Source organism: Hirundo rustica, chromosome 15 (genome assembly GCF_015227805.2).
Source record: "Hirundo rustica isolate bHirRus1 chromosome 15, bHirRus1.pri.v3, whole genome shotgun sequence".
Lineage (NCBI taxonomy): Eukaryota > Metazoa > Chordata > Aves > Passeriformes > Hirundinidae > Hirundo > Hirundo rustica.
This window is the reverse complement of record NC_053464.1, coordinates 4424791-4451489: the sequence shown is the minus strand read 5'-3', so window position 1 is coordinate 4451489 and position 26699 is coordinate 4424791. Positions and strand designations below refer to the sequence as shown.

Below are 26699 nucleotides of genomic sequence, written 5' to 3'. Positions count from 1 at the left end.
CATTTTTTTAATATACATTGCTGGAAAAGGTAGAAAGAGGGTGATAGCAAACAATGCAAAGCTTCCAACATGTAGGTGGTGAAACTGACTAAACAATCCCAAAGTGGTACAAAAGCTACAGAAATAAGGGACCAAATCCACAAGGAGCAAGCTCTTTTTGTTGGATTTCTAAATTGTACACCTCAATATTGAAGATACCGAGACAGCAAAACCACATGAATAACAATGCCTGATTGACACGCTTTGGAATCTCATTGTCACTTTTGATGGAACAGCATCCTGCTATTTTGCCATTTCTAGGCTTTCTCTCACACGTGGTTCTGCTGATCCTAGCCAGAAGCAAGCTTTCCCTGGGCCTCCTCTACCCACATGCATACCCCAAGTCATAAGCTTCTGTTTCTCTTTGAATTTTTTCTTTTACATGTATTTCATACGGTCATAAGATCAAGTCTAGGAGACAAACAGGCAGATAAACAGCAACAGAGCTGTACGAGTCTCTTTTCCCCTAGTGAATAGACTGAAAGTCAGTTTTTACCAGATAGCCAGGAGATCCCTGTTCTTGGCTTCAGCCTCCAGGGCTGCCTGTGCGCTTCTCTCCAGCTCTGGGACAGTGCACAGACCTCCACACTGCTTACATCCTCACCCGAGGGGTAAAGGGAAACCCGCTCTATTCCTCCTGCTGCTTCAGCTACCACTTGCTTCACAGGGCTCAGGGTGCCTTCATCACAGTTTAAGGCCAGACTCGTGTTGAGGTATTAGTTCAACAGGGGCTTGGATCTTGCTTCCCCTACTAATGAGCAAAGTACAGACAGAATCAAAATCTGCTTTCTGCCTCAGGCAGCAGGTTAGTATAGATGAAGAGAAATGTTTCTAAGAAAAAAAAAAAATCAAAAAAACATAAAGACTAAGATTTTTTAGTCAAGGTTGCATACGATGCAAATGCAGACATTTAGAGTAAACACAGGGTGTTTGTGTTATGCCAGTTGAAAGCTTCAGCACATTCACTACATTTTTTTTAAACAAGCCGGAATGTCTCAATTATGATAATGCCAGCAACATGCACATCTGCAATCTCACGCTCTCAGCTATTTCTTATCAAACACACTAGAAATGTAATTGTAGGTCAAACAACAACTGGAGCTCAAAGGATTATTACAGTAGCTTGACCGTCACACATCTGTGCTACAAGCATTCCTCAACAGTCTGATGGTGCAGAAAAATAATTCACAAACTTAAAGAATATGTCACAAAAACAAGATGGCAACTCAAGAGCATGCTAGATGTCATGCAGATCTATATAGAATTCAGCAGTCTGATTCAGTGAAATGACTTCAAGTCCCGAAGCCACTCATTCTCTGGACTGTGAGATCTCTCCTGCTCTGCTACTCAGAGCTGGTGCAGAACTTCATATTGTGCTGCCATTGATTCATAAAGATGCAGCTGGATCTTTAGCTTCAGTACCTGTTTTGGACACAGACAAAAGTTTAGAAGCCACCTATAACTACTTCATCCATACTATGAGTTGTGATTCATTTAGATGAATCATTTCTACAAAGAGTCTGAACAAGAAGTGTGTTGATGAACCTGGTGCAAAGTTTCTTACAAATAAATTTCTCCATCCATGCCGTAGTTCTACAAAAAAAGCTTGCCTCCATTTCGGAACAACTCATTTGGTTATGTCATGAATTCATTTAGGATCTCAGGAAGGAAGGAGGAACACTGTAGAAAATAAGGGACAGTGAAAGAAATTAATTAAAAAGAGAAAGGGTTTAAATAAATATCTTGAAATCATTGTTGGATTCTTACTATGAACAGGAGCCCTGCAGTCCCTGAGCTCTGTGCGATGGGCTTGCCACAGTGCCCTTGCAGTGATCAGAACCAGTTGGCTGCTCAGGCTTTTCCCCTTTTCTACTGCTTAGGCTGCTCTCACTGCAGTACTCCTACACCAGTGTGAAATTACCTCCAAGTCAGGAGCCCCACTTGAGCTGTTCGTGCAAAGCCTAAATTATATCGAGGATCTTCCACAGCCAGGATTGATTTTTGCCTGTAAGCATGGTTTGGCTTTCCAAATACTACACTTTAAGGTTTTGTTGCAAAATTGGCTGTGAGCTACGTAAGCCACAATCACCACGAGAAGGCTTAGGAGGGAACATACGCATTCAAGGTATCATGCACATATCTTTGGCAAACGCTTACTCTCATTTTGAAGCATAAGCTAAAACCACATCTTTTCAGGGCTAAGTTCTGATTATACGCTACTAAGTGCTTATGTGTTTAGACTTGAATCAAAAAATACGTTATTTTGTGAATAAAATATAAACAGCTCCGATATGGATCGCAATCCCTATTTCTTTTTGATAGCATGACTGCATAGCTAAAAATCCCAGCTCAAGCAGTGTATCAGGAGAGCTCTTGGAAAGTGAGGGGTGAGAAGTGGGAGAACCTCTCTAAGTGTCCCTGTGCAGCTACAAAGGCTCCTCCTTCTCACTATGCACTTCTGGAAGGAGTCACTGCAGCATGGTTTGGGATGCTGCACTCCAGGCCAGTAAAACACTCAGCTGTGGGCTCCAGCCTTGCACAAGCAGATCATCAACCCCTTCTCTTCTTTCCAAAGAACCCATGAAGAAGGCAAGCCTCACATACAGTGACAAACACAAAATATCTCTTCACCTCACGTGGAAATTTAATACACACTTCCATTTTGGCACTCCCTAAAACTAAAATTCAGTTGAACTCTATGGTATTTATTAGGAGAAATAGTCATAACTAGGACAAGGCATCAGGTAGCTTTTAATAAATCAGGCTTGGAGCTACCTTTATTTATCTAGAAGATATAAGTGTATTTATTTGAGCAAATACTAGATATCAAAGCATTGCCCAGAGCTAAAAGTATCTGTCTTAAAACTGGCATCTCAGTAAGCATATACTGGGAAGATACCAAAGGCTTAGGTTATCTTAGTTTGCTTAAGAGGCTGAAAACTCAAATTCTTTTTTTTTTTTTTTTTTCTGTAAATAGTGATAGATTGAAACAGGGATTGCGCTCACGAGGGTGTACTCTGCTCAGAAAATACAAAAGGAAAAATTACCACCCAAAGAATTTTTCATATTTCAGTGGTATATATCGTATTTGTGATTGAATGAATCACAAATAGCTCATAAATCCTCAGATATATACATGGTCCAATGAGTATTTGCTATAGATTTCAGGAGTAAGTAACAACATTAAAGAATTCCATAGAAATCAATGATGACCACATATAGGAACACAACAGTAATTTAACAGCTCACTCACTTTTTACCTGCCAGGCACAAACAAGAGCCACCGGCACATAAACATATCCATGACTCTCCCCCCACTCCTCTTCCCTATTTTTTATTTATTTTAGTAAACTGAAAATGTCATTGTTTGTGCTGCATAAAGGGAGCAGTTTTCAGTTGCAGATAAATCATGCAACTTCTTAGACAAATCAGGCAGAAACTTCTGTAGAAAACAAAGAAATAACAAAAAAAAAAAAAAAACAAACAAAAAAAAAAAAAAACCAAAAAAAAAAAAAAAACACCACTCTACAAAGCTGCCTGAAACTCCATTACTGATCAGCACACTGAACAGGGGAGGAGGCAGATCTGGGGAGCTGCACAAGACCTGTGCAGTTCCTGTGACACTGAAATCCAGCCCACTGCAGCTGGCTGGGGTGGGACTAGCCCCAAAGGCCACCCCACACCCCAACACAGCCTAGAGATACCTGAGCAAGGGGGATGCAGCAGGGAGGTGACAGAGAGGAGGGAACAAATTCTGTCCCAGGCCCACCTGAGCTCTAACATCACTCCTGGGTCATGGGACAAGTGCAGGTGAGGCTGCTTGGAGCAATTAAGGCTCATTAGAGCTCTCTGGGTCTTGAGGAAAATTTAGGGACAAGGAGGGCCCCAGAAAGCCTGTGATGGGTCAGCTGTTGTGCCCGCCTCAGGGAAGAGCAGATTTGTGCAGGGCTGTTGTCCCACCACATAAAGCTGCCCAGCATTCAGCACCACTTCTGGTACTCGGTTTGTTCCGTGTGAACACTCAACGCTGTGTTGCAGTGGCAACCACAGAGACTAAAATACACACCTAGCTTGCAAGAACCCATCCTGTAGACACTAATGCCAACTTTATTAGCATTTATGGGGTACAGCAGTGGCCAAAGCACCCATAAAGCTCTGCTGCTTGAAATTCCTGTGGAACTATTTAATATTTAAAGCATCAGTGATAAAGAAGCAGATGTCAAAAATCAGACAGGGTCTTACAATATGTGCTTGTTTACACCACTGCAAATGGGGAAATGTTACCAGTCCCAATTTTTCAATCTCTTAGCAGGGGTGTCAAAGATCAGAGAAGGCTGAAAACAAGCAGAGGAATCTAACCCCAAAATGGTTTCCTTGTTTATTTTTTTTAATTTCTTCAAAGAATTCCTCAGGCATAACTAAAATAAACAAGACCACTTGACTGCTACATGGTACAATTGAAAACTGTTATGTTGCATGAAAAACAACTCAAGAAATAGCTTGGGGAGATACATCTTTTCATCCTTAGCATTGTACTTTAACAACGTACACAGTGCAAAACTTGTACTTCAGGGGAAAACAGCAGTTAGGTTTTCTCCCCCCACAGAAACAAAAATATTTCTTTAGGGAAAAAAAAAATAAACCTCCCCTCCAAACAAACAAAAAAAATCACCCAAACAAACCAACTAACAGGCAATCCCCCCACACCTCCTCTTTTCCCCTTCATGCATATTCATTATCTAGCCAGACTGGAGCAGAGCCTGGCAACAAGCCATGGATGTGCTGTGCATAGACTCAGACATTACCTGGGCCCCTGGCAGTAGGGACAGACTGAAATATCACTCATATTTTAGTTCCTGAACATAATTTCTCATGCCATTCTGCTGACTGGTGAAGAGGCTTTCAAGCCTCTCCCTTCATAACATACACAGTCTCATCCCTGAAGAATTTGTCAGCCCCATGGAGGGATGGGAACCCTTCTCCTGGGAGGGGACACAGTGAGGTTCAGAGGAACCCCAGGGGCTGGTTTGGCCCTGCACCCCAATGCTCTGGGCTCACAACGTGCTGCCTGCTGCTTCCCATCCCTCCCGCTCTGCTTGGACGCACACCCTCACCTGAACCACTCCTCTCACTGCCAAACACGGCAATCTTTGTTTAATTAGGCAAATCTCTGTTTTCCCAACATGCCAGTCAGCACCAAGGACAAGTCAGCACCACTCATTTTTACAGAAAAAGCTGGTTTCCTCCAGTTTTGTGTCTAATCTTAAGCTTCCCAAAATCCTGGCTGCACCTGGGCATTGAGCACATCACAAATTAAGACAGCAGAACGGTTTTCAAAGCTTGACAACTCCTATAGTTCACAGAATAGTCTGAGCTAGAAGGGGCTTACAACAACCATCAAATCCAACTCTTAAGCGAATGCCCATACAGGAAAAAACTCGTGGCCTTGACATTGTGAGCACCACACTCTGGCCAACTGAGATAATTTTAAGTCGTTCCTAGAAGCTACAAAAAAAGAACGTTAATTTTCCTTGCATATTATTAGTTAAGTTTGTAGTGCCATTCCATCTGTAAAGTACTTAACACACCAGAAATGCTTTGAAGGGAGAAAAGAGCGGTGAGAAACGATGAATTTAATAAAGAGTACGAATTTAATACCTAGTAATTCCTTGCAATAGGAAAAACTGCAATGAGATTTTTAAAATTAAAGTGTTGTAAGTAAACACTAAGAATATTTTGATTCTTGTTTACAGAATCATTAGCTTAAGGAAGGAATGTAAGCCACAAAGGAAGGGGAGTTAACATTTGTTGACATTTTCCTGCTTTTAGTTTTTATGTAAACTCAAAGCAATTAAATTATGTTTAGGACATTTTTGCTGTAAGTACTCTCCATTTACGCTCCTAGAAATAGTAATCCAACTATTTTATTGTATTGTTGGGAGCCCTGTAGCAAATATTTAGCAACAGGTCTGTTTGCCATCTCTAGGGCTGGAAACCAAAGACTTGAATCAATTTAATTGCATCAGTTTCTCAGCTACCATGCCAGAATGTGTTGTTCTTGAGTTTAAAGGGTCTATTCCTACCTCCCCCCACAGCAGTCTCTAAATAAACCTATAAATCCTTGTTCTGTAGCACATGAATTATCAGTAGCTTCAAAATAAATGAAGACAAAAGTGGTTGAATATTTAAACGTGTAGCAACTCCATCCCATGATAGATCATTTCAAACCAAAATTCATTTTTTTCTTTGATATCTACTACTGCTATAAACTTCCAGTTTATCATATAACATTACAATTTATGGTATAACCAGCTTGTGTACTGACTATAAACCCTTTGTCAATGCCACTGTAAAGACTTTATAGTCCATAAATAATAGAAGAGCGATAGTATCTATCCTTCTTATTTTGCCCAGCACATCCAGAATATAGGACTCTAAACATGTCAGAGGATCTGCTTGTTTCACATGCAATATAGGTTACTTAAAAAAATAAAAAAGTTACATTTCTCTCGGTACATGGCTTACACAAAGCCCATTCAAATAAATAGAAAAGAAGTCACAGGTGCATGTGATAATTCAGGAATAAAAGATGCACACAAGCAAAAATCAGTCTCAATTTACTGCAGTATTCATCTATGGCCAGGGACTACAAAAGATTAATTTCCCATTTCCTAAATTATTAAAGAGAAGATGCCTCTTCTTCATGTGTAATAACGTAAGGGAAGAATTTGCTCACAGCTCTATATGAAGTGTATCACCTTTTCCACGTTCTCCTTGATGCACTCATTTGGTCAAGACATTGCTTTGTCTCCCAGTGGAGCAATTCCAGACCCAGCTCTGTCACACATTTATCTTTACAGCCCACAGACTTTAATGCTACTTAGGATGGCTTTCCCTGATTTTGAAGCAGCGTGAGGACCAAGACCACTCCTGGTGTTGTATCCCTGCACGTGGCACATGGCAAACCAATGAGCACTTCGCCTGTTGTGCCTGCCAGGCACAAGGAGCTGTGAAAGTTTGTGCTTCTGGCTTCTCCTCTGCACACAGATTGCCAGGCAAGGGTGGTTATTTCCTTCTCATTACTGCTAGCAAAAGACAAGTTGGGCCTGCTTAAAAACGCTGTGACAAGGAAGCATCGCAACTTTAGTCTAAAGACCGCCTCATTTCCATTCTCTAAGTGGAGTTATTTGCACTGAAGGTCATAAAATAAGATACCAGTTTACCCCTGAATGCTAAAACCTCTTATCCCAGATGTAGCAGGCAATCAGAGCTTACACTGCTCTCAGCCCTAGCCTCAGATATTCTGTAACACACTGGATTTCTTTCCTAACACACCCCACACGCTTGTTTGTTGAATGTTTTTCAGCTCGTACAGCTCCTCCTGCACACCCCCATGGCAGGATGCTCGTGTTGTGTCACTGGGGACTGCCCCTTCCCACTGAATCCTGGCAGGCACTGCAGCAATTGGCCTTCTGGCACAAAGCCTTCACCTATTGATCCCACAAGCCAAGCTTCTTACGCTCACACCCCAAGCCCCTGGTGGACTCCCACGTTGCTCCCACTTCCTACAAACTGGCAGGCGTTTTCATTTGTGTTTCTTAGCTCTTTCATCAGCTCTCAAGCAGTACATATTGACAACTTTCTCACTGCGAAATACAAGATGGGGTGAGGATTTTTCTCCCTTCTCAGTTCAATAAGAGAAAGGAAGAGAAAAAAAAAAAACAAAAAACAACCAATAAAAGCAAAACAAAACAAAAAAATTAAAGAAATCTGACCCTCTTTCTTTTCCAAACCTGGGAAAGGGATGGGTCCTTTCTTGGGTTGCATGTTGCAGCTCTCCACAGGACCACATTCCTACAGCTCCTCTAGTCCTAGGTCTCCTTTCAGTGCTGCTGAGTCAATTGTGGGCAACAAAATACCCTTGTGAGTAGAACCAACACATCTTTAAATGTTGATGTATTCAAATATCTTTATAGAGAATATGACACAATAAGTCTCAGGTGAACCCTTTGGGAATTCCAGGGAAAAGGCTGCCTAATCTCCAGTTAAACAGGCCTATTATCTCTCACTCCCCGTGAGAAAGTGAAGCAGAACTGATTTGATTAAGAGCAAATTAACCTCTCTAACACAGCTACCCAGGGTTTTACACCTGTCACTTTAGTATGACAATTTATATTTATTCAAAAAGCCATGAGACAGTAAATTAAACATTGCCCTAATTAGAAAAATGTCATATGTTACAGTGGGCTAGCAAACTGAACTCATTTCAAACAGTTCTGGTGCAAAGTACATTTCAGCACAGCATTAACACAAATAGAGTCAATATTTTTTACATTGTCACATCCGAGCTTAATGCCATCGTGACACAGATGTACATTTAAAGTTCCATCAAACAACAAGGCTGGACCATATTCAACGTTCACCATAGACCCAAATTTGTTTAGGAAAAACCATCAGCACCTTAATTACCACAGAATCCATTCTATTTCTACCTTTTAATGTCACAGCATAAAGCAGCTCTCCCTCTTAATTAGATCTGTTGGCATGGTATTCTTCCTAAAGTTCTTATGGAGCAAATAAAGGCTAAATTCTTCAATACCATACAATATCAAACATCAAACTTAGATTAATTTTGTCAGCTACTTATTCACAGGGAAACCTCAGTTTCAAAAAAACCTGGAATTGTACAAAATAAATCTTTAGGCCTACAGAAATCCTCTTAGATACCTTCTAACCATCTATAGCTGATTTTGAGAGGACAGCAACAAAGACTACGTTGTGACCATTCCCTCAGAGAGTCAGAATTCAGCTGACACCCAGCTCAGGGCGGTGCCTGCTCTGTGCTGGGATCAGCAGCACCAGGTCCAAGGGGCAGGCAGGAGCAGGACACCAGGGTCAGGAGGGGCTGAAGGTCACAGTGCAGCCTTGCTGTGCCCTCCAGCCATCACCTGCACAAGGGATCTGCTGCCTCATGACAATGGTACTGGCCACTCTTCCTGTCTAAAGTATCAACAATTCAGTTTGCTCAAAAATCTTCCTGAAGCAAATCCTCTGGGACCTCTGAGGCTTTTGCGCTCCCCAGTGTGATGCAGGAGAGCCCTGCACTGTGGTGGAAGGGGAAGGATGAGCCCTCTCCCCCATCCATTAACTAACTGGTTTGCTCCCAAGTTATGATTTATGAAACAGAGAACTTGTGAGTTAGCAACCTCATGACATAAGAGACTAATTATTAAAATAATTTTGGTTTTTTTTTTTTTTTTTTACTTATCCTTACTGTTTTAACAGCTTAGTTCTCTTGCTCTCTAAAATCACTATGCATACTGTAATTACAGCACAGATAACGAGCCCTTTGATAAATAAGTACAGTTTATACAAAAAACTCTTCAGAGTTGCTCTGAGGAAGCTGTATAATAATGAACCTATCTGAACTCTAACAAGAAAATAATTTAGGTCATTATTCCCAGCAATAAATATTAGACATACACATTTGTTTTCCCCAGCTTGCTAAGAGGAGGCAGAACTATTATTTTTATAAGTAGATATATACATGTATGTATATTTATATGTAAAATTCCTGGGTTTTATATGATGATCAGTCTTACATACATAAACCCATGTATAAACACAGATAAGTATATATATACACACATATGTAGATAACTATGAAATATAGCAGGAAATACTGCAGTTATTTGTCAGTAAATGAAGGAGATCTATGGCACACAGGTAGAGTATTGCTAAAGCAGTGAGAGCTCCTGCTGCAGCATCTGCATGAGAAGCCTGAATGGCTTAATCTTCCCTCCCCATCTGCAGGGCTGCCTCTCCCTCCCTGGCAAGGATCAGCCCCCACTCATTCTGGTAGTTTGCTCCCTAACCTGTTTGTGCCTCTTTTCACAACCCACACATCCTCAGACTTGCATTTGGTCCAGGAAACACTGAAGCTGCCGACGTTCACCTTACGGGTAAATTGAGTGAGAAATTAAGGGATTGTCTGTGGCAGTGTTTATCACAAAGGATAGTCCCTAGACCTTGCTCCAGAGCCACTGGAGACACATCAAGCAAAGCAGTTCTTCAACTCTAATGCAGCCATTATCCTTTATCAGATTTGGTTTTATATAGATAACATCAAAACCAAAGGGAGCCAGCAGAGGCAGAAGTCAAAAAGAGAAAAAAATAGAGTTGCAGTGGCTGTTTTAGAGCTGTAAAAGAATAAATGCCCATTAAACAGTTCTGCAAATCCTGTTTTAGCACAAACAAGAAAATCTAACATTATTTTTTGTACTGTCTAATGGCCACTAAGTATAGGAAGTTCCTCAAAATAGGCAAGTGTCACATGCAACCACTATTTTCATGCATTACCATCGGGCTTCCAGACTATGTACAAAGGGTCAGCACTACAGCCATAAGGACTCTGCATTCTTTTAATGACCTCACCTTTCCAGCTTGAATTGTTAAAGTCAGAGCTGTCACTATTAAACAATATTTAATGTTTTAACTCTTAAGACACAGCAGCCATATAGCTTCAAAACTGGAAGGTACAGATTACAGATGTACAGATTATGTGAAAATAGTCCGTCTGCTTTGCCACCAACCCTCACATTCCATGGAGACAAATTTGTCAGAAATATATGGCCCAGCTCACTGAATTGTGCCTGATTATGAATCATTTCTATATTTCTCACTCAATTTAGCTAGTTTAAAAACATCTTGGCAATTGACGTGGAGACCACGCCAGGGAAAATCTACTAGGAAAACACCAAAACACCCAAACAAATGTTCTCCTCAAATTGTGTCAAGCAACCCAACTCAAAACTGCAGCAAGCACAGCACAGGCTGGGTTTTAATTTGGGACATCTCTGTCTCATTCTTTGGCTTCTCTTGGGCAGAGCTGCAGAGACAATCAACAATACAGACTGCTCCACGCTCGTCAGCAGTCCAGTGTGAATTATCTAATTCCCGTGAGCCAGCTGAAGCTCCAGACTCCTGACACCACAGCATGGACCTAAATTCACACATCCCACTGCAAGCCTCATCGCTTTCCCCAGAAAATTCCTGCATAATATTTTTTGTAACAGGACGTTCTCTGGGGCTGGCTTTGAGAAAGCTTCTGCAAAATTGTGCTTTTACTTATATATACACATAAAATATTTTCAGTTTTCACTTAATATGCTTTTAACCTGCCTAAATCCCACCTGATTTGGGACAGGAAACTTCTTCAAGAAAGCAGCAGTGGGGTTACAAAGGTGTGAGTACAAGTGTCAAAAAGCTCATCCTCGTGCACCCACAGGTTGGAATTGGTGCAGCTCTTGCCCACCCAGTGTTTACCCAGGTGGGCTCTGCTCCTGCTGTTGCATTGAACTGGAGTAAAGCAATAACAGGTCAGACACAAGCTGCAGCTACAGATCCCAGGAAGGAATATTTTTAGAAGATTTTAAAGGGGAAGTTTGCTTTCGGGTTGTGTGCTTGCGGATCAGTGAGGAAATGACAGAAATAACAAGCTGGCACCTTATAATTTAATGCCTTATAATTTAATGATTGACTAAAACAGAGTTAAGGATCATCTGAGAGTAAGACATATTTAAACAAAAAAAAATGTTTTTACATTAAAATTTGAGGAATAAGAAGCCTTTGGGTGAAAAGAAATAAAAGAAAATACAGAAAGGGCAGCTTGTTCACACACATATGTATCATCAGGAAATTTCTGAGGAAATAGTAGCTAAAAGTTACGAGCAAAATAGGCATATCAGCCCTCAGATACAGTCAATTTGCTATTCTTTTTGAAAAAGCAAGCACTGAAAAAAGAGAAGAAACTGTAGGGGTTATAAAAATAGCTTTTTTTACAAGAAAGAAAGAAAAAAATCCAAAAAAAACCAATCAGCAAGCTCTTTCCCTGAGGTACTTTTCAGCCTATAAAACTTGAAAGTTAACAAAAAATGAGACTGCAAGAAAATACTGTAGCAGGAATATTCAATTGGCATAAGAAGACAAGTAAAGAGATGAGCAGGGTTCATAGCATGTCTATTGGATCACACAGATGATTTGAAAAATGCAGTTATAGTTTGGGATCATCAACACCAGAGCACAAGGAAAGTGTGCTGGTACCCCAAAATGCCATTAAAAAAAAAAAAAAAAAACACCCTACCTAAATAAAGTGATTTATCTGGGATTTATCTGGTTTTCACAAGAGCATTATATAAACCAAATTTGTATCTGCTGGGTGAGCTCAAGCTGCAGTACAAAGCTCTTCAGAGATACAGAATTTGGGTCAACCCAAAAGTCCAAATGTGTGTATTAATCTAGTACCTACTGTCTTGCTAAGAACAAAATTCACACAGCAGCTCAACTGCTGCTCAGTTTTGTTTGTTTTCCTGAGGTAAAGAAAATGAATTCTATGACACTTTTCCAGCTACACCAGAGAACTGAACAAGCCCTCTGAATATTTCATCATGCCAGAAGAAAGGAGGTGTAAAGTCCAGAGGTACAGGGGCAGCAAAGGAGACAGCACAGCCTGGAGTTTGCTTAACCACAAAACCATGCTTCATTGTCCAGTTTTAGACAAAACCATAATCTAAATCATATTGTTCATGTGCCAAAGACAACCTTACCCACATGGAACTAGTGTGAAAATCATGCACATGCAATAAAAATGTAATTTTTGTTTACCTTCTGAGACTAAAAAAAAATAGGAATCTTAATAAAGCATCACAATATGTAATCGTGTAGTGACATAAGGGGAAATCACCTTAAATGGAGAGGGTAAGAATTAAATTAAGTACTAGAAGAAATTTTGCCCCATAAGGCTGGTGAGGCCCTGGCACAGGTTTGCCCAGAGAAGCTGTGGCTGCCCCATCCCTGGAAGTGTCCAAGACCGGGAGCTTAGAGCAACCTGGTCTGGTGAAAGTTGTCCCTGCACATGGCACAGGTGGAATAGGGTGAGATTTGAAAGCCCCTTTCCAACCCAGACCATTCTGTGATCCTATGACTTATAAAAGCCATAAACCAGCCGTGATGTCTTTGTTGCCCAAACGCAGGAACAGTGGCTTTTGATGAGTACTGAAAGGTTAACAGTGAGGTGACACGAGCACAGCTGCAGCACCGAGGGATTGGTGTTCTCCTGAGCCCTTTGAACACCAGTGCAGCTGGGAATCAAAGGCTTCAGCATCACCCACAAGCCTCCTCTGCAGCAAGCCCCAAAGAAGCTCTTTCCTCAACACTCAGGGAGTGCTGGGCACCAGGTTTTTGGCACCCCACCTGCTGTCCTGAGTGGGGTTTTAGGTTGGAGGTCAGGTATCAGAAGACTGAAACCACGAAGTCTGCTAAAGGCAGGCAGAAAGGCAAAACACAAAACCATCTCCCAGTCTGCCTAACTTGTATTTTTTTGTCCTCAAGGACAGCTGTGATTAGTCAAAAGCAAAGAAATTAACTTTAATAAAAGAAAGTGCTGGAACAGAGCCAGCAACAACTTTTTATGTTTCTGACACCTTAAAAAAAACTTGCTGAGTTGCCATTTCAGTATTTTGTAGGGCGCAGTAAGAATTATATCATCAGATACGTAAATCCAATATGATCCCTTAGAAGCAGAAATCAGCAGCATGCCATATGTTGTATATCCTAAACACTAGTCAAAATAGCCTCATTTCATCTGACAGTACAAAGAACTGTCTGGATGTTGCATCTTTTCTTGGCAGACCAGATAGACTTATTGGTGTGTTTGTTTCAAGACAGGAAAATCACATTCAGTGCTTGTGTTGCAATCATGAAAAGAGAAACGTGGAGAGAAATATTAATATTCTTTCCCTGGGTTTTATGGAATTTAAAATTCACGTTATAGTTTGGCCATGAAGGGTCAAACCTGGATGCTTTCTGAAAGGAGACAAACAGCTTTTCCTGCACTCAAGGGACAAAACTCAGTATATTCCAGAGGCTATTGAACAAACTCATATTACAAGGGCTTTTTTTTTTTTTAATAAATAAGCTTTTGGCATTTGCTGAACATAAATAATTAGTTGTGCAGAATTACTGCTTAGGAAACGGAAAGCACTAAATATCAGTATTGCACAGTCACAGTCCACTGTGGGACTCTGGCCACAAATACATCACAAGTCCCTCCTCACTGAAAGCCCGCTCTCTGCACAGTTGGCAAATTCCCTCTCTTTTATCCTCTGGTGAGTAAACAATAGGATTATATTAAGCAATTCATTTTTTGGGAAAATAAACAAAGCCAAAAAAACCCCCAACAAACTTAACCATGAACTAAATGTCCTTGAATAACTTTCTTATCCCCTACAGCCCCTCCCCAGCCAAGGGGAACATGCCACAGACTTTGCCATCTCATCAGTGACCACCCAAAGCATCAGCTCAGACACCCACCTTTGCTGCTATTTGGTAAATACATGTTTTACTGGTATCAGATTCAATTGCCTTTAATTCACATTAATGGCAGAGGTGATGTTCCCTCAACCCACAGTTTATATGTTTCTAAACAAGATACTCATAATGAATGGCATAAAACATGTCAAGACTGAAAAAACAAATGGAATGTTGAGCTCATATTTTGAGAATTAGATTTTCATAGGAAAAAAACCACTAAGTTGATTTGCCCCATTTTCAATTTTTCAGTCAATCCATTTATTCCAGACAGCAGGTAAAACTAATGTTTCTTTTGACTCATTTTTTGGTAGGTACACCAACCATTAAAAGATGAAAAAAAGCAAATGCATCTAAACACACACCAGGTTTGGGGACCTGAGGGTTTCATGGGATTGACTGCTGTATACAAGAAAGCAGTGTGGGTCAAACAAATGAATAAGAAATAGATGTGGGGCCACAAAAAAGTGGGGACGGAGCAAAAAAACCCAGTTACACAGAAATAAATGGAGTGTAGATTCTGGTAAGTAATAAAAGCAGATCTTCAAAATACCTCGTGGCAGTTGCAGTGAGGTGCCAGAGAGTGGTATATTATTACTCCTTACATGAATGATCCGCTGGGTCTACAGCTGAGGGCAAGGCAGGCAGACAGCACTATCCATTGCAGAGTCTTTAATGAGACAATGTGAAGTTCAAGGTGCACACCACACAATATTTTTCTTCCCTGTTCAATCTGTATTAAGTCGATATTCTGCTAAAACCTAACATTTGTTGCATTTTTCCAATTTAGTTTCTGTCAATGTCCCCTAAAAGTGCTGAGCCTATTAAACTGACATCACCCACACAAATTTCAATAAGGGCACTGTGGTGAAAAACACCACGGAGAGGAGGCTGTGCTTTGGGGGAGCAGCTCAGCTTCCCCTTCACACCACACCTGTACAAGCTTGTCTTTCCATCAGCAGCTGGAAAAGTCCACAGAGATGTTCACTGTGCCCCGAGGCTCCCCTCCCATTTTATTGACAGGAAGGAATAAGGAGCACTATAGAAGTAGATGGCTACGATGAAGACTAAAAGCAAAATGTTTAACCAAGTATACACAAAATATGTATGTTTTGATACGTGCGGAGCTGTGTGAGCTCCTACATGGCACACACAGCTGCTTCCAGGCCCTCCTGCTTGACTTTTCTTCTTTTTTGAAGGTTACTAATATCTCAAGCTTTCTTATCCAATCCTTCAGCTAACTACAGAACAAAATTCTTCATATTCTTTTCTGGTTTTCCTGATGGATTTCGTTCTGAAAGGTCCCTGACCACTTAACTGACTGCAAGGCATCTCCAGAAAATGCAGCACATGAAACAACATGTGGGAGAATTGGCCTGAATTGTTCCCCTTCATTTATCATAGCACCAAATCAGATGGTGACCTAAGTAAGAAGGTTTAGATTAACTCTGGTAAATTTGCCAAACATCAATCAGCCAAAGAGAGATGGGTTTGGATGGCTCTCTCCCTGTTCCAGGTAATCTCTCTTTGTCAATAGGACAGAGATTAAGAAAATTAATGTCAAGAGCAAAAGTTCTTTATAATACTTTATAATTTAAAGGCATCCCTCTTGTAAGGAATAGAAACTATTAAAGTCTCTCCACAACCCATCTTCTGTATATCTGTTAGTTTCGATAATCAATGAACTCTGACATTACAGATGAACCCAGCAAAGGAAGGGACACTAATAAAATGACAATCCTCAGGCAGGCAAATAACACTTTTAAAAATTTGGTGAGAAGCAGGACAAGAGTCCTGATTTCATAGGGCTGGAGCTTCTGAGACAGAGTTTGGGACAAAAAGGAGACAAGGACAAAGTCTTTGGTTGGACTGGGGCCTGTTGTAAAAAGGACTTGGGATGGTTTAGGTAATGGAAAATTACAAGGCACGTTGGAATACTAAACTACTTTAAAATAGCATCTTACTGCAAAAAGACAAAAAAAAATTACAGTGGATGGAAAAATATTTTGTACCATAACAAGAAAAAATGTTGAATTGTATGGAATTTTTTTTTGTCATTGCATAGGGTTCTTTTGTGTTTAGGGAGATAAAAAAAATTACAAAATTAGTGAACTACAGAAGACATAATAAAGAGAATAATGCAAACTAAACAGGGAAAGCCAGCTTAATCTGTAAATCACACCTGGCACACCCTCTTATAACAGCAACACCTTAATCTACATCTGACCCACTAACACCCTGTCTCCTCTTTCAGGTAAGATCTTCACTGGGACAGGCACAAATTGAACATATCCAAGCAATCAGGGAGAGGCTGCCAAGTTTGCCTCTATAAACCACACCAGTCCTGTTTTTATCCCATGACAAAACATGAAAGCAGAAATTACTTTGGTAATGCAGCACAAATGGAAAAGAAGGCCAATTCTTGAATGCTTTTACCATGTCACCAAACCTGCAGTGTGATTCACTAAAAGCGCTGATGGGTTCTATCAGATGTGCAAAGCCTTACACAGAACCTCCCCAGCCCACAGGGGAACCAGCCAGAACTCAACCAGGGAGCAGAGGAGAAGGTAGTAATGAGGATGACTACAGGGTTTGAAATGGTGATTTTGCTCCCAGTTTTCTCCCTGATTACAGAAACTGTGTTTTAAAGCAAACAGAATGTGGAGAGGCACTGCTAAAAGCTGTTGACACAGTACAAATGAGATCACAAATTAGAAGGGATGTGCCAGTTAATGAACACAGAGTTGTTGAGCAGTGTAAAACAGTAAACTCTAAATATTCTTCCCAACATTTTTCTTCATTTTCTTCAAGGAACTCCACTGCTGAGAGTTTCATATGTTAATCGGGCTCACAGCATCCTTTTATATGTGTTTTAGAATGTTTTTTCCTCAGAGACTTGAACAGGTTCCCATGAGATCACATTCATACTTGCAATCTAACAGGAAATGTTACACACACACACACTTTAATAAATGTTTAAATTAAACTATTAGCATGGTTTGTTAGGCATTTCTGACTTTGGTTATTGTGTCAGCACAAACGGGAGAACATCACCTTTGACGTACAGCAACTCTTCACAACCACCCCCACATCCCTACCTTAAAGGTGGCAAGAGCTGATTCTGGCAGCCAGACTGAATTTCTGGATTGTTAAATCAAGCCCCAAAATACAGACTGAAAATAGTCTTTGCGAAATTTGAAGAAAAAAAAAACCAAACAAAAACACAGTTGTGTTTTCATCTTTTCAAATAAATGATTTTCACTTTTTAAATATAGACCGAGTGTTTGTATGAGTAATCACTGTAGATTGGGAATATGCTTTAATTCCTTTCTAAGTATCCTCTGTCTATTCAAATTTTACCTGTCATGCAATGCAGTAATAGTTACTTCTCTACTTAAGTGCAGGCAGACCTCTGTAGCACTGAATGTGGAGAGCGCAGGACTTGTTTATGGGATGTAGCCACGTCATTTCCATAAGGAAAGATTTTCCCTTATGATGTGGCAGTACAGAGGAATCAAAGTCATGCAACATCTCCAAAATAATGGAGCCAGCAAAGGTCAAGGATTCTTACTGAATCTGAAAGATTACAGCAATAAAGGCTTTAGAGAGCACTCTGGAAGTTGTATGGAAAGGATATCACTCTCTCCTAAATTTTATAACTATAAAAGGTAACCTACTGCACCAGTAAACTGCAGCTTCTCCAATATAAAAATAAATCTAAGAATCCATGGAGGAAAAAAAGGAAAAGAAGGTTGGAGAGTGGGAGAACACCATTATTGGCCCCTTCATCCTTCCTGACAGAAAATAAATATGACCATGATCCAGAGAATATGAAAATCAAACCCTACATATTGGGAATTTCTTTACTGTTTTCTTATGGGAACGTTCATCTTATATTTGTCTTATAACAAATTCCTCGTTACCTTTCCCTCGCCTCCCACCCCGTCTCAAGAGATGGATGAGTTCCAAACCCAGCTGCATTTGCCTCCCCAACAACATATGCTTGTTGTCATGCCTACAAGACACTGCCTGAGCAGGCAATATTGAACATGACCAGCTTTCTTCATGGTTCTTAAAAAGAACAATGAAATCATGGAGAATTTTGCCCAAGTAAGCACATCCAGGCTTTTCTACAATGAATCTCCAAGATTTTTTTTTTTTTTTTCAGAACAAACGTCCCACTTTAGAAAAATGAGGAATAGGAAACAAAAAAAACCCCTTTAACAAGTTGTTCTACAATAGGATTAACAACAGAGGAATTTGGAAAAGAAACAAAAAAAGCTGTGGGAAAGAAACCTCCGCATTGCTTGTGGTTTAATAAGAAGGATTTCAATTTTAAAAGGGGAAAGGTAATGTATGTACAATACTAGATAGAGACAAACTATTTTGCCTTCAGTCTCAGTTTATCCACACCAGAAATTAATTATTGCTCAAAAAGCTGCACCACTTTCTCTTTATTAAAGCTGCTCACATTGAGGTTATGACATTGTTTCACCTTTATTTATGAAGCAAAAATAATGCATTTACCTCTTAAGACACTTGTCAAGTGTTAAAATGAGTGAATTCAAAAAATGCTCAGTGATCTTAAAACGTGGATTGTGACCTAATATTTCAGTTGCCACATTGAACATAACAGCCTACCCTATTATTAGCCTGCAGTTTGGGATGGAAGGATTTCTGCTCACAGTGCAGAGCTCCAGTTATGATGTGATTTCATTCCAACAAAACACACTTGAATTGTGACTGCATTAAATGAGAAATAGATGGTTTTTCCTGATACAATGCTTTGATGTCTAACAGCTTCCATGCTAATAAAGGTATTATCACCACAGGTGTACATTACATTATATTCATTAATTAGGACACAAATTAAAAATCTTCCAGGCTATACTAATCCTCAGTCTTTGAGATAACTCCTTTAAGAAGGGAAAGGGGAGGTGGGTGTGATTAAACAAGGTAAAAGTTAAGAAAAGAAGAGGCAGAGCTGCAATGCAGTGTGGGATAACTCTTGAGCCTGATCAGCCTCCATGCCAACAGTCTGCTCCATACTTCTATATTTTTTTTCTTATTTGTGCCATTGTGAATCCAAAAGAGATCAAAGAAACTATGCCCAAAAATCTCATTACGGGCAAAAAGAAATGCACCTTCTACATCCAGTCATGTTTCTCAGTACCATAACTGAAATATCAACAACCTAATCAAAGAATCATGATTAGTGCAGATTTAGTCATTATTACAGAAACAGTCTTACTAACCACAGACTCACAGAATGGGATGAGGGAAGGGATCCACAGTGAGGGGGAGCAGCATGAGAGGGGCACAGCCACTGCTGTGTCCTTGCTCCTCAGGAGGTTGTTCACACTCTGGAAGAACAGCATGCTTAAACTGCTCCACTGTAATGGCTTTGCTAAGAGAATTTGTGTTCTGTATTGAGGCTGTTTTTCCAGCACATCCATGTGTTCAGGACAGAGAGCCTGTTCATTAGGTGCTGGCAGAAGCCCACCAGGCAATGCACAGACTCCTACTACCTTATTTTAGCATTTTAATTACACTCTGACAGTAATTGTGCAGGGTGGCTCACATGACAAAAGTTGAGAGCTGACAGAAGAGAAATGGTCCAAAAGTTTGGATTTGAATGAGTTGGCAGCAAAAAGAACAGCAGGAAAGCGAATAAAAGCCATCACAGCCTGATAAATCAAACAAACCTTCGTCAACCAGGAGTTTTGATGGTAAAATTTTCAGAGGCTGTTGACTGCACTGGCAGACAAAGCACATTATCTTTCTGTGGACTGCAGTTCCCAAGCAGGTGAGTCACATTCAGAAATGACACAAAGCTGACCAAGTCATTCAAGTGCTTTGGAAAATTTTCCCCACAGTCACTCGGGTTCCTCCAAGTCAGCCGTGGCTGCAGAGCAGAGGGATCATGGTCACCCACATGGTGTCAGAGGGGTCATGGTCACTGCCACAGCACAAAGCCAAGTTCTGGCTGCTGCAAGCACATCAAACACCACAAACCAGGCAGCATCTGCAGGAACGAGCCCTCGTGCACAGTCCCAACACCTTCTGACAGCATCTGGATTGCCAAGGCATAAGCAACGCTGATCACCCACAGAAATCTTAAATTTTGAAGTGGTTATTCAGTTTTCTCGGCCATACCTTGTGTTGTATAATGCATTTCCATGACAGGAGCAAACAGCTTTAAAATGATGTCCAGCAGTCAAAATTTCATTGCACAGCCTCTGAGGTTATAAACCACATTACATGTAGGCCAACAGTGCTCGAGCATTTCACAGATACACACACACGCTCTTTATCCTTAACAGCTATCTTACTCTGAGAATAAAAGGTAGCAGCAGCTTGAGTGGCATTAAAATGAAGGGAAAGTGCAAATAAAATTCAGATTTATTTCAGTTTCATTTCTACTTAACTGCAGTTATTCATAACATCTAAATGCACATTCACTGCAGTTTCTAGATGCAATATAGTAGGCTTTATGCAGTTAAAATGAGTTTATGTACAAGAGAATTGCCACAAGGCAATTCAAAACTGCTTTTCAAAAACCCTTTTCCAAACTAAGTCGTATACTAATAATTCTATTTGTGTTGTATCAGCTGGCCCAGAACTACAAATTCAAAATTACCAGGAAGAAATCTAGGATTAAAAAAAAAAAAAGAAAAAGCAGAATCTATATGAAATAGCTAAACATATCACATGAATTAAAAAGAGGAAAAAGTCACAACAGACTAGCTTTGTTTGGTGACACACTTGCAGTGTAAGCATAGATCTGCATTCTTAATCCTGAGACATTATGCATTTATCATACCTTATTATTTTTAATGCCCCCCAAGCTCACATTATTAATCATAATTTGCATCTAATACTCTTCAGTTTGTTTTATGTGCACTAACAGAGACATCAAACCATAAAGATATTAAAGGACTTCTATGACACTTCCTTTCCTTATGGTTAAAATAACATCTCCCTCTTTATAATTTATAATACATCGGAGGAGTCCCTGTTGGTCTCCATATTGTTCCACAATGACATTTTCTTTGGATTTCCCATTGCTCTTTGAATGGTAATTTCAAAGATGAGGGAATGATTCACTCAGCCTCACTTGCCAGTCACAGAAGGAAACACAGTTTCTAGAATCAGTAAGAATTTCAAATTCAGCAATTCACTGAACCATCTCTGGGAATAGCCCACAATTTATGCTCCCACACTGAAAGCAAGTTGCATATGCGCTTCAAATGCAACCAACCCTCCTCCAGCACAAGAGTCACACACGGGGAGTTAATTATCTGTACTTGGGCTGTAATTGGAGACCTCAAGGAGGTTGAGCAGAACAGAGGATAATGTTATTTCAAAGACTCATTAAGATCTAGCCTGTGCCCTGAAGAGTTTACAAAACAGCTAAAAAAAGTGAGGAGAGATGAGCCAAAATGCAGAGTTCCAGGAGGAAGAGATCTGATTCACTAGTACAGACTTATGAATAGGAACATTGCTTGAGTCACTAAACAAAAGGCTTCAACATCTGTACTCACAACTCCAGTTCAACAAGAACTGCCTTTTTTCCTTTTTTTCATTTTTAGTATAAGGAAGGATGCTGGAAGAAGAGAAGAAGTTCTTAGCATTCCTACTGTTGCAACAATCTAAAAATTGCATAGAAAAAAAACTCCACTCAGAAAAAGATCAATGGCTCCCAATCATTATCTGAGCAGAATATTAAAGTAAGACATGCATAATAAAGTAATTTTGTTTCATTTTTGAGAAGTGATGGCATTTAGCGAGATTCAGTAAATTGTCCCTTTCAGCACTAATAACATGTTCATAGCTTTCCCCACCAGACGTTCCATAATGGCAATATAATAGGATTGCAATGACAATTAAATGATTGCATATTTTAGGGCAATGGAGGGTATCCACTAGGGCATGAACCATTAGCAAAATGGTAACATTGTCACAGGAATTTTCATGCTTTGGCACAAAAACTGAGAAAAGCAGAAGCGCTGGAAGGGAGCAGGTATTCAATTCTCACACCGTCTTCCCGACTTACAAAAGCAGAGAAATGGAAACCGAGAGCAAATCTTAAAATATCCAACAGAAATCGAAGTTTGCTTTCACCCCTTCCTCCTGTCCCAGCTCTTCAGAGGGATTCAGAGGGATCAGGAGTAGCCGTGGCTGACACAGCTCAGGGGTGACAGCAGGGAGGCTCCTGCTCATCCCTTCCCCATGTCCCAGCTGGGAGCTCTCCAAGGGCCACTGCCCCGGGAACCATCACAGTGCCTCACACAGAAACCTCTTCGTTCCTCAGCACACGTGGCCTGGAGAGCCTTTCCCAAACAAGACATTTGCTTAGGGAAGCTAGCAAGCACAACCAAAAATACGTGAATGAAAGGGGAAAAACACCCAAACCACCCCAAGGTTATTTTGCGGCTTTCTACCCAAACCAAGGCATGTAAATTGATCAATAAGGACAAAGTACAGCAGGTTGCTGAAGAAAGTTTAGGCTCAATATTAATGTGGTCACTAGAGTTTATTAATTTTTAATATTTCCCTCAGCTATCACAAGTGTTTCCATATAAAATGCATGGATAAGTTTAGACACTGCCAAAGCATGAGTTCTCTCCTAGGTCTAAGTCTACTTCCCTAATGCAGAACTACAGGAAACACCGGCACAAGAGAATGCTGAATTCCATCATTTGAAACATCACTTCAAGAAAGTATGCACATTTCTCATCCTTTTATTTTTTTTCTTAAGCAAAAGTGAAACAGCAAACACAGAAAAAGAAAAGGGAGTAAAAAATCATACACATGAGAGAATATTTTTCCTGCTATTTGATTACTGCTGGAGGAGAGAATCTAAATGACATTTGTTATATTGCTGCGTAATCCCATTTGCAATGATCACACTGTGGTGTGGCAGAGAGAAGAGTGTATCAGAATGCCTTTAAATATTTGTTATCCCTTTATTTTATACATATAACTAGTGGCCAATATCTGCTGAGAAAGTATTCAATAATAACTCTGGGAGTGTTTGAGCACATACAGCGATACACATCCAGCCCAGTGCACGTGACCAGGCCATCATTTCCCAACCCTAGAAAATAAATCTACTGGAATTAAAAGCATTTGGAGGTAAACCCTCTAGAGTTCAGATAACCAAAACCACTGCTTTATTTCTTTCATAGCCAGCAAAATGAAAATCACTATTAAACTAACAAAAGTTACCCCCTCAAAATTTTTTTAAAAGATGTTTACCACACTTCAAGTTGCCAGATAGACATTAATTGAGATGGAATTAATTTACTCTGTGTGTAACCCTGTGGCAAAGGAGCCCTTGTCCCCCCACGGGCCTGTAGGCACCCCTAGAATAAGAAGCAGAATGCTGTCCTCCAACAGATCAGTGCAATAGCTGTTCACTACCTTGTCAGAGAAGGGTTTGATTCAGAGCACATTTTCATCTCTTCCCAATTAACAAAACACCTTCCTAAAGCCCAGCCAAAAGATTGTGATCCTGGGCATCCCATCCTTCAGTGCCCTTCTTCCTCTCTACGTGAGAAATACAAATTAAACTGCTGCAGTCAGAGGATACTGATACTGAGGAAAAGTCAGGCTACAACAACCTTCAGCTCATCAAAGAGAAGCTAAACAAATTAATGCATACCATAATAGACAGACATCCTGCTTATTAATGACCAGAATTCCTCTTCTAGAGAGGCCATCGAGGTTCAAGTCTACTCATTATCAAAGCCACGCCATAATTTCAGAATTTTAACTCCCCTTTCTCTTCCTAACATAAAAAAAAAGCAAATATTTGAAGTTGCCTTCCAGGAAGTGAAACCTGCAGCAGTTCTCAGTTGTCTTTCTGTGTTGTTGTTCCCCGGAAATACTATAAAACTACTTTTGAACTTGCTACTAACTATCCCTAGAACCATCAAGTTGGAACAACGAACAGCTGCTGGTGGCACCGCCTGGAATACATTATTTATTTATCACTTGAAAGGAACACATAAGAGTCTCCGCTCCCGTAGTCTGTTCATCTCTGCATGCTGCTAAGATAGCTCTTAAAAATAGCAGAGTGACAGGAGAGGAAGTTTGAGAGAGGTTCTTCCAGGTCTGCCACGTAGCTGGGAGGCATTAAAGGCTGGCTCAGGTGCCTTGGCATATGGGGCTCGCTGAGAGATGTCAGCCCGGGACTGTGCCTGGTGAGAAATGAAACTTCCCAGGCACGCAAAGCAGTCCATCACACTCATCCAAAGAGCAGCACAGAGAACTTCGCAGAGGAGCAGCAATTTGAGAACCGCATGAGTCCTCCAGGCTTCCCGAGTAAATACCAGGTGTTGGAATAGCTTTAGAAAGGGAACAAATAACCCCCAACACGCACCCCCGTTTAGGTAAGGATTTAACAGGGTAGATGGAATAATATTGCAGTTTTCCTTTCACACAGCTTGTGTTGCAAATGTATAATAGATTTTAGACTAAGAAGCTGGTCTCGGTAAACAAGTCTTTAAGGGACAGACCTCGCTAAAGAAAAACAGCAACAACCCATTTTAAAAAAAAAAAAAATGAAAAACATCCACAAAACTGGATAAATGCATCCAATTATCAAGACAAATATTGTTTCAGGACAAATCAAAAACCTTGCATGCAGTTTTTTTATCTCTAGGAGGACGAAAATAAATGTTTACTGGGTGCTAAATAAAATTAAGATTTGCCACAGAAGGGAGAAAAGCACTTTGAAACATTACATTGGACAGCTGCAAAAGAAAAGGGCTTTTGCAATTGGCAAATTAAGAAGACCATTCTACTTTTAATGGTACTAATGAGGAACTTCAAAACCCAAAAATAGGACTCAGAGAAAAAAAAACAAAACACAAAAGCATAACAAATAAAACCATCTTGATTAGTTATTCGAGCTGCTTTTAGTTACAGCGAATAATAACAAATCGCAGTCTCTTCCCACAGCAATGATCAGTCAGCCCTCAAGACCATGTCCTCTGCACTGCCTCTACTTGGCTACTACAAACACAAAAAAACCCTGCTGCTTTCACTACTCAGCTCATTTCAGTAGAAAAAATAAATAAATAAAAAATCTGCCAACAGCTCCTGATGATTTCCACCACAATGCAGAAACACCAAAACTACAGACCTGCATACAAACATGAAAAAAAAAAGTATGAAAAAAACCCCAGCAAAACCTACCCTAGCTGCTCCATGTTGTCTTCTCAACTGCCCACGGGGAACTGAGGGCTGGGAACTTCCCAGCTGCTCTTAACTGCCCCGACAGTTAACTGCCCTCATCTGCATCTCATCTGAGCCAACTGCCCACCCTGGGGCCCCTCAATCCTTTTCAGGTGTAACCTGGCCAGACTTGATTGCTGACCCGCCCCCAAAGTCATTGCAAAGGATAAGGAAGACCAAAAGATCTGATTTTAAAAATAAATAAATTAATAAAATAAGAATAATAAAAAAATTAAAAGCATCTGAACAAAGATCTGTTTTCTGCCACCGAAAGGAGGATTCCCATATACACGGTGGGTGCGGTGAATCCAATGTACTGAGGGCAGTTTTCCTCAAAACTAATAACAGCCATAGCCCAAATTAAGGTTGGAAGAAGCAAAGGAACTCTCAGGAATTTCTTAGGGCTTTTCCAAAGAACATCTCACTCAAATTTAGCCCAAACAACTGTGGAAAAACAGTACTTGGGCTATCATTTCTACAGCTAAAGTGGCAGGAAATCATCCTATCAAAACCCTTCCCCCTAACCCTTACACTTTGCTTCAAGCAATATGTTCTTTTAGTTACATAAAGAGGACATTTAAATTATTTAGATATGTTACATAAGGCAAGAAGACGGTTAATACATTTAATGTGCATGTGCAAATGAGTTTGGTTCCACTTCTATTGCCCTAGTGTACAAGTTTAGGAACACTTCTGCAGCATCTCTCCCTGCAATTAGTTCTTGTGTCTCCTCCATTGTTTCCTCACCATCCAATTCTATAATTCATTGTTTTAACATCTTCAGCTTTGAAAGTAGGGCATCTCTTCTTGGGGCCACATGATGTAGTGTGCCCTGAAGACGTGGCACACATTTCAGGGCAATAGTAGGAAGGCTCCTCCTTTACTGCAAGTATACAAGTAACATGTGTTTAAGACTTCTGGTAAGAATTTTAGGACACACCCTGTAATCCAACGGGATAACTGTGTTGCATTAATAGAACTTTATGACTGAAGAAATAAACGTCTTAAAAAAGAAGAACAACTCACATGATGCATTAAAATCTGCACTC

General features: G+C 40.3%; 1 long non-coding RNA gene across 1 annotated transcript; it reads right to left on the bottom strand.

Moving 5' to 3' along the window:
- On the bottom strand, nt 1-25648 carry LOC120759713 (uncharacterized). Its single transcript, XR_005703221.2, has 3 exons — nt 25612-25648; nt 1604-1719; nt 1-1461 (listed from the first exon to the last, which is right to left on the bottom strand). It is a non-coding gene; the product is annotated as an uncharacterized LOC120759713 (long non-coding RNA).
- Nucleotides 25649-26699: the final 1051 nt, after the last annotated feature.